This window comes from Acanthochromis polyacanthus, chromosome 1, assembly GCF_021347895.1.
Source record: "Acanthochromis polyacanthus isolate Apoly-LR-REF ecotype Palm Island chromosome 1, KAUST_Apoly_ChrSc, whole genome shotgun sequence".
NCBI lineage: Eukaryota > Metazoa > Chordata > Actinopteri > Pomacentridae > Acanthochromis > Acanthochromis polyacanthus.
The window spans coordinates 57465229-57477651 of NC_067113.1; positions in this window are offsets into that span (position 1 = coordinate 57465229).

Genomic DNA, 12423 nt, shown 5'->3' on the forward strand with positions numbered 1-12423 from the left:
TAGTTCTGAGTGTGACCAAAAATTACTTTGAAAAGAGTGAAATAAGGTGTTCTTATGTCAGATTTACCCATGTTAAAACCAAGATTGTTTCATCAACACATCTATATGTGGAGTTTTCTCTGAGTTCATATCCGTTTATCATGTTCATTTCAATGTAGAAAGTAAAAATCATGACTAAAATGTAATTAATTGCACAGCCCTGCTATATACTGTGAATTAACTGCCACAGGAAAATTAAAATCATAACCTCTAAGCATCCAATGTGATGTCTACAATCTATATACATTTATTTTACAGCCAAAGAATACAAGACACACGTCAATCACCAAAACTGCTCCCAACTAAATTCTTGTCACTTAGTCAAGTAATTGTAAGAGCTTTGGGGCATTTTAGTGAACTAGAAATGGTTCATCTTTGTCAGCTTTAATTATAAAAAATAAAAGTCTTGTGGAATTGCACACAGCCTGAGGGGAAGCACTGCCTGAGTAGACAAAGAATAAAGCTCAGACTCAGGTTCAGGGGTTTGTTTTTTTTAGTGGTGTCGAGCTTCACGTTGAGGTCAAGTTTGATTAGTGTCAAATGTAATTTGTTGTGAACTTTCTGACATTCTCTCATCCATGTCATGTGCCACAAGGCTCGAAAGCTAAAAGTCAGTCATGTACAAAATTAGGCCGAAACATCGGTTAAGAGTTTTGTAGCAAGTTTAAGATTTATGTGTTCTAGTTTGACTGTTTTTTGTAGGAAAAAAAATGCAGGTATTTAAAAGAATAATTTCCAAATTGGTTGCATTAAATTTATGCACTTGCAAGATCACGACCAATACACAGTCGACCAATGTAAATGATGCATGAAGCATATTATTCCACAGGGCGCAAAAACAGATTAAAACCACCACATCCTACCATGTTTGTATGTGCACATTCACACGTATGAGCGGATAAAGGACACCACTTCAGCAGTGCCTCCACATGAAACTTAGACAGAAAGCCATTGTTTCCTTCAGAGCTGAAATGGTAATCTGTCTTGGTCCGCATTTGCTTCCTCAGCCTCAGAAATAGATAGAGATAAGGAGGGACGCTATTGCAGTAATGTCAGTCTTCAGCCAAATGGATAAACCTGGATGGCAGGCTTTTTGCCGGCGATAAGGATGTTACCGCCACAGATCTGGGGGAGACAAGAGTCGGCTATCTTAAAGCCAGAGAGAATGGGGCCCTGCTGGCATTCCTGCAACTTCACAGCGCAGAGGAGGGGAGGATTGATGCCACAATTGTAGATGTGAATGGTATCGCCGTAACGACAAGCTCGAGGTGTCTTTATTCCGGCTGTCTTCCGGACTGATGGTAGCCTGGTATAAAATTGCGTCTCTTTATGGAGATGCTGACAGCTAATGTCACTGTGGAGACTTCTCAAACGCCTCAGAGTCGAGCCCGGTTTTATTCCCGGTGCCATGCTGCCATTTATGGACGTGATTAGGCCTTGATGTGCACGGGGTGGGAAAAGTTTGCCTGTTATGCAAACCAGAAGTTGCCACGCCACCTCACCCCCAGACAGAGCGGGGTGTGGCGTTTCTGACAAGCCCGCCACAAATCATTGTTGTGTTTCATCTCATCAGTGCTTTGAAGCGTGAGGTGCCAGCAGGGGAAGTGCGATTATTCAGCTAAATTCTGCGAGGGAAATTACAGCTCTGTGGCAGCAGGTGCATCTACAATTACGCCCCCCCCCCCCTCCTCAGGCATAAACAGACATGTAGACAGGGATTCACATATGCCACAGCACACACCTGTACATAAAATACATACGTACGCATCTGCTCTTTTTTTTCCAGTCAGTCTTTGACATGCACAAATCCTCCCGTCTCAACATCCTTGGAAAAACACAAGCAGCACAATCACTCAGTGACAGAGATCCGCACATGATCTCACCACAATGCAGCAAAGCGAGCAGGCAGCAGGAGCTGCTCCAGAAGAGGTAATTCTGTTTCTGTTTGTTCGACAGAGAAAAGGGAGGGCAAGATAGAAGTAGAGGGTGGAGGGGTGGGAGAAAGTGTAAATCTAACATAGAGGCCTCGTGCAGAGCCCCCAGGATCAAATTCAATTCTGGCAAGATACACATTAAGCCCCGTCAATCACAACAGTGTCCTTGGAATGCGGCAGAATGGCGATGAGACCGGCAGGGGAGTCTCTTTTCCATGAGAGCCGGGATGAACCCACTTAAGTCTTTGCAGACACATATAAAAACTCCCATCACCCTGCAGGGAACGCACATTCAACTCCGCCTGAACACACACGACACGTATGGAACAGAGGTCCACACGTCTACATCTCAACTCAAGAAGCTTTACACGCTAAATATCGACATTTTTCCAATGATTTTCCACTGGAGAAGGATTTTAAGTAACATGTAGAGGAATACAAATGACAAATAGAACATAAAATATGAATGAATCTGGAATAATTTTGCAGACTTTGCTTGAAGTGTCTGGTCAAACATTTATAACAAGCTGGATAAGGATGGATATTCGAGACACAAAATCTATGCAGCAGAGCAAGAGATGTCTTTCTTTTTCCCCGTGTCCAAACTTGCCACCTACATTACCCATAATGCACGTCAACTAATGGAGCTGGAAAAAAAGTGGCAAATGTGGCATCACTGTTCCATCATATCCACTGGTCCTAATGACTGCATATTTTAATGAGTTAGCCTCCCTGATTGGAAACATGTTGCGATTGTTGTAAAGGAAAACGGGTCTTCTTGAGTGTTTTAGCTCACACAGTCTCTAAATAGCTCTTATTTAAAACCTCATCTACTCCTGACTGATCAGAACCTCTGTAATTAAAAATCTTTAGACCTCATTTATTATTTATTAAAGGACATCTTCACTGTTAGGTTAATCAAGATCTGGCCCAATCATACGGAACACCGACGCAAACAGTTTTAATGACAGTAAATAAGGTAATATTAAGAGGTAAAGTATTTTTAAAGCCATGTCTTATCTCGTGTGTACCAAAAATAACTTTAAAATGACAAAACATGTGAATCACATGACTGGAATCTTGTGGAATCACCTTAACTTTTAGTTATCTTCTGCTGCAAAAAGCAAAATGAAGAAAAAGAATTTGTTTCTTCATTAAGCCCTGAAACTATGGAATCACAGGAGTGCCAACATTTACCTTTATTTTTCCATATATTTTTGGTTATGATATTTTTCCTCTTTATATTTCCACATTTTTTATTTATTCTTTTATTTATTCCTCTTCATAGTTACACATGTATTTCCTTATTTTTAACTGATTTACTTTTTTATATTTATTCTTTTATTTATTTCTCTTTATATTTACACATTTATTGATTTCCTTCCTTATTTTTAACGGATTTTTTTTTCGTTTAAGTGTTCTTTATTTTACACATTTATTTCATTTTTTTTAACCGATTTATCTTTTATTATGGCATTCCTGTGATTCCACATGAAACATCTTTGTGGCATGAAGCTACAAAGATTGACTATTTATTCAATAAGCTATCAATTTTTAAAGTAAATCATCAACTATTTAGATAACTGAGTGGTTTTAAGTCATCTTTAAGAGGAAAAAAAGTCAATTATCCGGGCTCACATTCTCATGTTGGACTATTTTTTGGCTTCCTTCTTCCTGAATATGTTTTAGTTGCGATACAACATTTAAGGACATTATATTGAGCTTTGAGAAACACTTATGGACATTTTTCAAGATTTTCTGACATTTTATAGACCGAACAACTAATCGAGAAAGTAACTGTTAGTTGCGGCCGTGCTCTTTAATGTTTATTGGGCGCTTGTAAAGTTGCTGCTGCTGGCGTGTTCCCAAAGTAGACTGTATAACGAGAATGTCCACTGTTTGAGCACTCACATTTCAATTCTTTACTTGTTTTCTCATCAGTTATTTTGACTGATCTCCAAACGCAGTCATACAGAGCATGTGTGTTGACAGACTGGCATTTCACCTTCGTGCTTGCATTGCTAACAGAAAGGGAATTGCAATTTGTTCATAAATCCAAAAATCAAGACAATAAAGTATCTTTTTGGACTTAAATGAGTGGTCTGACTTCTGAACTCCTCAGATCTAGTTTCATTTCCAGTTTTGTAGTCTTCAGGTTCCAAATACACCTACACCACTCCTGAAGCATGCGCTTAAAAAAAGCAAACACATCCAGTACACACAACAAATAGTCTCAACGCGCATCCTAAATCTAATTTCCCTTTCAGCAGAGAGGAAAACCCCACGCTGTTTGGCTCGCAGCTTGAGCTCATTCCGGCTACAGTGGAAGCGACAGTTAGCCTATTTACTTTTATTCTGGACTTGTGCTAATTATCTTAACTACACAAGTAATTATCTTTCACATCAAAGGGCCGTGCTCTGAGCCCTGCTGATCCCCCACCCCCTGAACCGACCAACCAACCAGGATGCCAGCAAACCCCCGAATTGCACCGCCATGTTTCCGGAGCCAGCTGAATCATGACATTAGCAGATAATTAGACGATCGCCCGACTGCGTTTGATGGGGGCACATGTGACGATCAGCCAGCCGTCTGCGAGCTTCGAGCTGCCGCGCTAGAATCCAGAGAGATAGGATACCCAGATTTAACAGGAGCTATTAGATCTCAGGTGCTAAGCTGCAGCCTCAGTGAAAGCCTGCATAGCATTTTACAGATTAGCAGTAAATAAATGACATCCCAGGGGATCATTGATGACCCCCCCCCACCCCCACCCACACACACACACACTCTTTCTGGCTTCATCCGTGCTGAGCAGTTCTTTCATCTCATCCATTAGCAGTGCCGTTTCTGATCACAGTCCACACTGATCAATGAATAATGTAGCTGCACGGTTTGATTACTGCCCAAAAGCCGCGACGTAATGGCGCGGACGTCACGACGGGGGAATATGCGGCTCGCATTTGCACACATATGCTTTTATTCACTCCATCTACTTCCATGCACCGATGATGCCTCTGGGCTCCTGTTTTCTGCAAACAGATAATAATCAGGTCATCTGGCACCAGGCGCGAATCCTTCATTAACAATATAACGATAATCTCTGCAGAAACATGCGACTGTGGGAGAAAATTTACATGAACTGCATTTAAATTCCTTTGAAGTTGTTTGTTTTGCTCACCTTGGAAACACACTATTTCTACTTCTCCTCTGTGGTAAGAAGTAAACGCACCCCATAAATATTTATCTACCTAGGGCCCTTGCTATTCTGGCCCAGTGTTTTGAACATAGCCACTGGAGATTGGGCCTATCAGGGACCCGCCGAGAGAGAGAGGCAGAAAGAGCGAAAGATAGGGAGGGAAGAAGAGAGGGAGCAAATGTTTAAAAAAAAATAAAAGGGAGCTGGAAGGGAGTGGTGGAGGGTAATATTTTTGTGTGTGTTCCAAAATGGAAAGTGGCTGGTTTGCGAGATGTTTAATGCAGGAGGATCGGGCTGAGGTTCAGAGTGCGTTTCCTTCACCAGTCACCTCACACACCTCCGAACTTTCAGTCACACTTTAGATGAGTCGGAATTTTTAAGAGTTTTTGTTGTGTTAGTGGGAAACTGTTTTCTTATTTTGACTTAAATTCAAGATGAAAACACTTTACAACCTCTTTGACCTCACTGATTCAGTGGGTTGTCGATCAATAAAATTAAGTCTTTATTTAAACATGCAGAGCTTTGAAACATGGACTCACAAATCTGACTACATTATGAAGAGGTGGAATAAGCTAAAAGATATTATAACAGGTCAGCGCAACGAAACAAATGATTTTTGTAAATTCTGCACAGTAGATATGATGGTTAGTCTGACTCACCAGATGTAGGACGCAGGTAGACGCCTCCTATTGGACGCTCAGTTCAGGCTGCTTTGACCTTTACTTACGCCATCTGTGCGTCACTTTTTTCTTCGCCGAGGAAAACAGAAACAACCTCTAAACCTACCACAATGAAACTTTTGCCACAGATCTAGATTAGGCATTAAAACAATCCTGCTTGTCTTTTCTGTGGCTTATCATTATGATAATAGTGATCACTCCCACCTGATTGCAAATGTTCCACAAAAGCAATTCCACATCAAAGCTGCATATTCTTCATTTAGCCACATCACTAACAAATATATTTGGTTTAAAGAAATGCAAACACACTTGAGCATTTTCTTCCCCTATAGCAGAATAATAATGAAACGCAATCAGACTATTATATTCTACAGAATGAAGTGGAAAAAGGAGACTAGTTGATATCAGAATGACAATAGTACTGCAAAAAATACCTTTGTCACATGTAGCCTACGGGAGACTCCAGAGTGGCGTCAGCAAGTGGTGGTGGATCAGCAGGTCCGCCGCAACTTGTACACTGCAAAAACTCAAAATGTTACTAAGTCTATTTGTCTTGTTTTTGGTCAAAATTTCTCATCCCACTTGATTTAAGATAAATTCACTTAAGAGACATTTCAGTAAGAAGGAGGGACTTGTTTTAAGACAACGCCTCTTAAATATCTTGTGAAATCAAACGATCTTGAAATTGTCTTGTTTTGAGTTGAATTTTACAAGAAAAGTCGTGCTCGTCCTGCAGGTCAAATTTACTCGTCTTAAAGTTTGAAAATGTGGAAAAATATATATTTTCTAGGGCTGGACACGAATATCCCGAATATCCGAGTATTCGTTCACTATGGCACTATCCGATATTAATTTTGGTATCCGAATATTCGGAAAAAAATGAATTGTTAAAAATGTTTCTTAAGAACATTCAGACAAAAAAAAAATCAACCAAAAACCAGCGAATTTTGCTGGATTTTGGTTGATTTTTTGTCTGAATGTTCTTAAAGAAAATATTAGAAGTTTTACTGATATATATGTAATCACTTTAGATATTTTTAGGATTTTTTGGAAGATTTTTACTCATTTTTTGAAAATGTTTCCAAGAATTTTCTTGCCACATTTGGGGGATTTAAAAAAATAAATAAATAAATAAATGAAACTTTTAAGGAATTACTGGAGTTTTCTTCCTGAAGGTTTTGCAAATTTTCAGAAATTTGGGGAATTTTTTGGCTGGATTTTTTTCAGACAAAGCAACAATATTTTTTGGGGCCCGTAAATGAAGACGGGTTAATACATCTCAAATTAGGAGGTTACATGAAAGAAAAATCTATTTTTTGAGTGAAAATTGCAAATTTTTTTAGCATGTCTGGCTTATCTTAAGACACCTTAGCTTGACAATCCAAGCAAAACGTATTGCTTTAAATACATTTCCCCAGCTAATTTTAAGATCTCAGTATTCTAAATATATTTTATTTCAAGAAATCTTACCAAGCAATTTTCACTTGTTCTATTGGCAGATTTTTTCACTTATTTTAAGGTAGAAGTTCTTTGAAATAAGTTTTTTTTTCTTGTTTTGGGAGGGGCATTTTTTTCAGTATAAGGGGAAATATAACCACCTCGACAAAGACAAGACAAATTATAGACAACGAAATGTCAGAACGGTGTCACAGAAAAGTCTCCATGACTACGGCAACAAGATCCAGACAGCCTGTTTCCACCCCATCAGAGACAAGAAGGTTCTCACTAAGGATCTGGGAGGAAACTCAAAGCGCTCAGTTTACAGCTGATATCTGCTGTCATTGTACGGAGCAAACGGAGGAAACTTATCCAATCAAATCTGAAGTCAAGCTTAGAGAGTTTCACTTAAATTTATCTCTGTCATCATAATGTTCACATCCTAAGATATCACCACACACAATGCTCATGAAGAGTAACTTACATTGTTAAAGCTAAAACAACTACATCTCATAATCTTAGTGGGCTACTGGCATTTCATTCAGCCTGTCAACATCTGGCGGTGTGTGTTTGTGTTTGTTGTGTGTCTGCAGCAGCTTCTGTTGTTTCCCAAATGATCTTTTCACAGCATCAGGAGGAGCAGAAAAGTCAGGTGCAAGGAAATCAACACAAACATATCCAGCTATACCTGCAGGTTTCAGAGGCACAGAGAAATATGACAAAAACTTGCACTAAATTCCTTATAGGATAGTTGGATGAGCAAGTTTCATAACCTAGTGTTGCCTGTTCTAAACACCTGGAGGGTAAACGCTTCCATTATTGGAAATGTTAATATGTTTTCATATATCTTTTACTCCTAGCCTATATTATTTACTTTATTGTTCATACATCAGGCAGCCTGGCACTACAGATGCTATGCCACTATGAAATAGTGGATTCTTCAATCATTTTTGGCAGAATATTGTTTGTATAAAGTAACGGTACTGTCTTTTTTATTACTTAATAGTCTCTATCCAAAGTATTTTTCGAGCTAAGATTATAATATATTGATTCTATTGGTTTATTTTGTGCTGTGTTAGAGTTAGAGGTGAGAATCACACAGTATCAAAGGTATTGGTAACAATTATCAAACTTTAGGTATAAGGGCATCTATAATAGAAGGGGAAATAGATTTTAAATGTTCTAAGTAACAATTATTTAAGTGTCCCCGAATCTTTTAGTTAATCAATTGATTCTTTAGTTGCTGAAATTTGAGAAAACAGTGAAAAACTGGCCATGACAGCTTCTTAATGTTGGGGTTGATGCCACCAAAACACAAAAATGATCAGTGTGATATGACAAAGATATGCAGCTGAGATTTTTTTCCCCCATTTTCTGTTAAAATTTATAACTTTTATTAGTTTATTTTTTGCTGCGTTAACAAAATTACTGCCAAGAATCTTAGAATATCGGTGGCATTGGTATTAACTCTGAAATTTATGATCTTGGGAAAAAGTTGCTGTTATTCAATTGATTCTTTGGCCTTAGAAATTTGAGAAAACAGTGAAACAGGCCATCACAACTTCTTAGAGCTCAAGGTGATTCAACCAAAACACAAAAATGATCACTTTACTCTGTGATATGGCAAAGTAACACTAACACGGTAGATCTCTATATTTTACAAGCTGAAACACAAGAATGTGCATGGCTCTTTGCTTAAAAATTGACAGAAAAAAAATAATTCAATCACTAAATACTTTAGAAAGTCAGTTCTACTTACTTCATCCTCATTCTGATCAAAAGGTTTTACTAGAAATTCAATTCAAATGCAAAAGCCAGCATCTTTGCAGCGACTTTGCCGCCAGAAATCCAACAACACTGGCTCAGACTCAAAAAATAAACGCAACCTCGAGATTTGATTTGGCATCATTGGGTCTTATTCTGGCGAGAAAAGTCACAAACACCAGAATTAATTTCCTCAACTTTATCGCCAAAATCTTACAAGGCAGAAGGAATTAGGAATCAGTTGCCAGGGCTGACATCCGGTGCAAAAACACAGGCAATTCCTACTGTCACCTGCTGACACGGAGCTCGAGAACGGCTGGAGCTCATAGTAATCAGGTGCATGAATATGGAACGTTTACAACTCGCGCGCTTCCTCATGCAGATGTGTGGGGAACGTGACATTTCCTCCATGAACCCTGGTGACACTTCTGTGCAAGCTTGTGGTCGCATTATACATCCCCAATCCTGTCACACCGCCACATATATACGCTCACCTGTTACCTGGCGAACATCAGAGCCCTCCACCTGGATGTTACTGCAGCCCCCTAATGAGCCCTGCCTCAACTCCGTCAAAGTCATCTGATGACACTGATGTGGGGAGATTGATATTCACGCTTGACTCGCCGTCCTCTCCACTTGACTGCTGTGTTTACCTCCCCACACAATTAGTATCTGGTGAAGACAGACAGACAAAAGAGAGAGGAGAGAAGGGATGGAGTCTGCTGCGTGTTTGCTGCATTAGCTCCAATTGTTTATAAAGATGGGAGATGTCTTTCAGCGGCTTCTGAAGGTGGCTTTTTCTATACCACAGGCCCATTACTGGCTCATTTAATCCCCATAAAAACCTGCTTTACCTCGCTGAATGTCAGAGGCTTCAAATAACAGAAGCTGCATTGGCTTAAGTAGAATGCATATTTCAACAGTTTTGTTTTGTTTGGGTTTTTTTTTAATGCAAAATTTGCATCCAAGACGTGCTTTGGACCCTTTTAAAGACGAATGAACTCCACAAGTGTGCAGGTTCAGTCCAACCCACGCAGCCACCTTCCTCCTCCTCCATCTTTGTTAGCTAACTTTCATCACGGCATTAGCATACAAACGCATAAAAGAGACGCTTAAAAGGCAAATTGTCTGCCCACTCGGTGTGGAAATACAAAAATGGAGGTGGTGTTAGCAAACTTTTAAGCTGAGGTGGAGGAGAAAGTCACCAGCAGCAGCCATGTCTTCAGACTGATTTAGCGTTAATTGACATTCTCGCTAATCGGCGCATTCGCCATTTGAACACAGTGATAAAATACGGTCTGTGGGCTGAATACTGATGCCTACCTGAGAGAGTGGGGAAGGGCCGGGGCTGAGGGGAAGCACGTGGACGCTCAGGTAAAGTCTGGTTTGGAAAAGAAGTGTCGGTAAAAACAGAGGAGCAATTTCTGTGTGGAGCCACAGCGCCTCCTGGTGGGCGGACACAAAATGACGGCCAGTTTCTGAGTTTCAGCAAACTTCAAAACTGTTTATATGCCGTTTTTTCACTTTTATCTCCTATTTCAGCGCATTTAACATTCTTTTACTTTATTATTTTATATATTTACCTCATATTTATTGGTTATGTTGAAGGTTTCACATATTGCTGGTGCTTGTCATGTTTCAGATGTTTAGCAGCATCTTCAACAGACATTTTAGCTGTAAACCGCTTATTTAAACATTTTAAAGTGTAAAAATGTAAAAACCAATGCTGATAAGTAATTAAGTACTACACTGTATCATGTCGCTTTCTATTTCCCTTCAACGAAACGCCAGAGTGAAATATACTTTCTACTCCATTACATTTATTTGACAGTTTTAGTTAAATATGATATTTCACTAAATAAACAATACAAACCTATTCATAAACAGCACACAGTTAGACATATTTCCCCCATAACTGCTCATTTAAATAACAATTTAAAGCATAAAGATACGAAACCAGTGGTGTAAAGTAATTAAATACATTTAGTCGAGTGTTGTCAACTACTACAATTTTGAGGAACTTGTATTTCCACTCCACCATATTGCAAAGGGAAATATTGTAATTTTTACTCCATTAAATTTATTTGACAGCCTTAGGAACTTTTAACGTTAAGATTTTTCACTATGGATAATATAGCATTCTTTTAAACCACATAGCATAATTAGTAAGACATTTTCCCTGGAGATCAATCATTTAGACAACATTTAAAGTCCAAAGATGCAAAACTGGCGGTGGAAAGCAACTGATTCAAGTATAATACTGCACTGTAACTTTAAGGAACTTGCGCTTTACTTCCATGTTTCCAAGTGATGCTACTTTGTATGGAGAAATATTGTACCCCGCTACACAGTTTTAGTTACTTTACGATGAATATTTTTACACAGACAAGCGTTAAACTACAGTAAATCATTAAGAAGACATTTTAAAAACTATTTGAAGTCCAAATAAGTAAACCCAATGGTGGATGTACATTTACTCAATCACTATATGCTTTACTTTCTGCTCCACTATATATAATTGACTGCATTACTTACAGTTAACATTCGCATTTTACACAAGAGATAATAGCTAAATACACATTTGTCTTGGAAAATACTTTTATAAATAGCAATTTAAAATACTGCACCAGTGTTGGAAAGTAATACATACATATTTCTTAATACTGTACAGTACTGCAGCTTTACTTTAGTATTTTCATTTTATACTACCATATGTGGAAGGGAAATACTGTAATTTTCACTCCACTGCATTTACCTGGCAGCTTTAGCCACTTCTAAGATTAATATTTTACACAATGGATCTTTTTTTTTTAAATAAACTACAGAACATAGTTAAAGAGACAGTTTCCTGTAGACTTCTTATTTAAATAACAATTTAAAGTCCAAATTTACACTAAATACGTTTACTCAAGTGACATACTGTATTGCAACTTTGAGGTACTTGTGTTTTCCTTATTTCCATTTTGTGCTGCTTTTTTATGGAGGGAAATACTCAAAATTCTATTCTACTGCAACAGCTTTAGTTACTTTAAAGATGGACATGTCACACAGTGGATAACTTAAGAATGTTTTGAACTACAGAACACAGAGATATTTTTTCCCAGTAAATGACTCACATATTTTAATATGCTGTATTCTACTCCAGTACGTTTCTTGGGGAAATATGACACCTTCAGTTGCTACAGTTAATAATATAACAATCTTCTAAACTGAGGACGTAGCTAAAGAACCATTTCCCCAGTAGAGTTCTCACTTTAAAGTCCAAATATGTAAATTCTTTAAAAAAAAAACTAAAAAAAAAACTGTTTTCAAAGTTCACATTTCAAATGTCTGAGTTGTTAAATGCTCAATCAAGAAGTGATTCTTTCCTCCAAA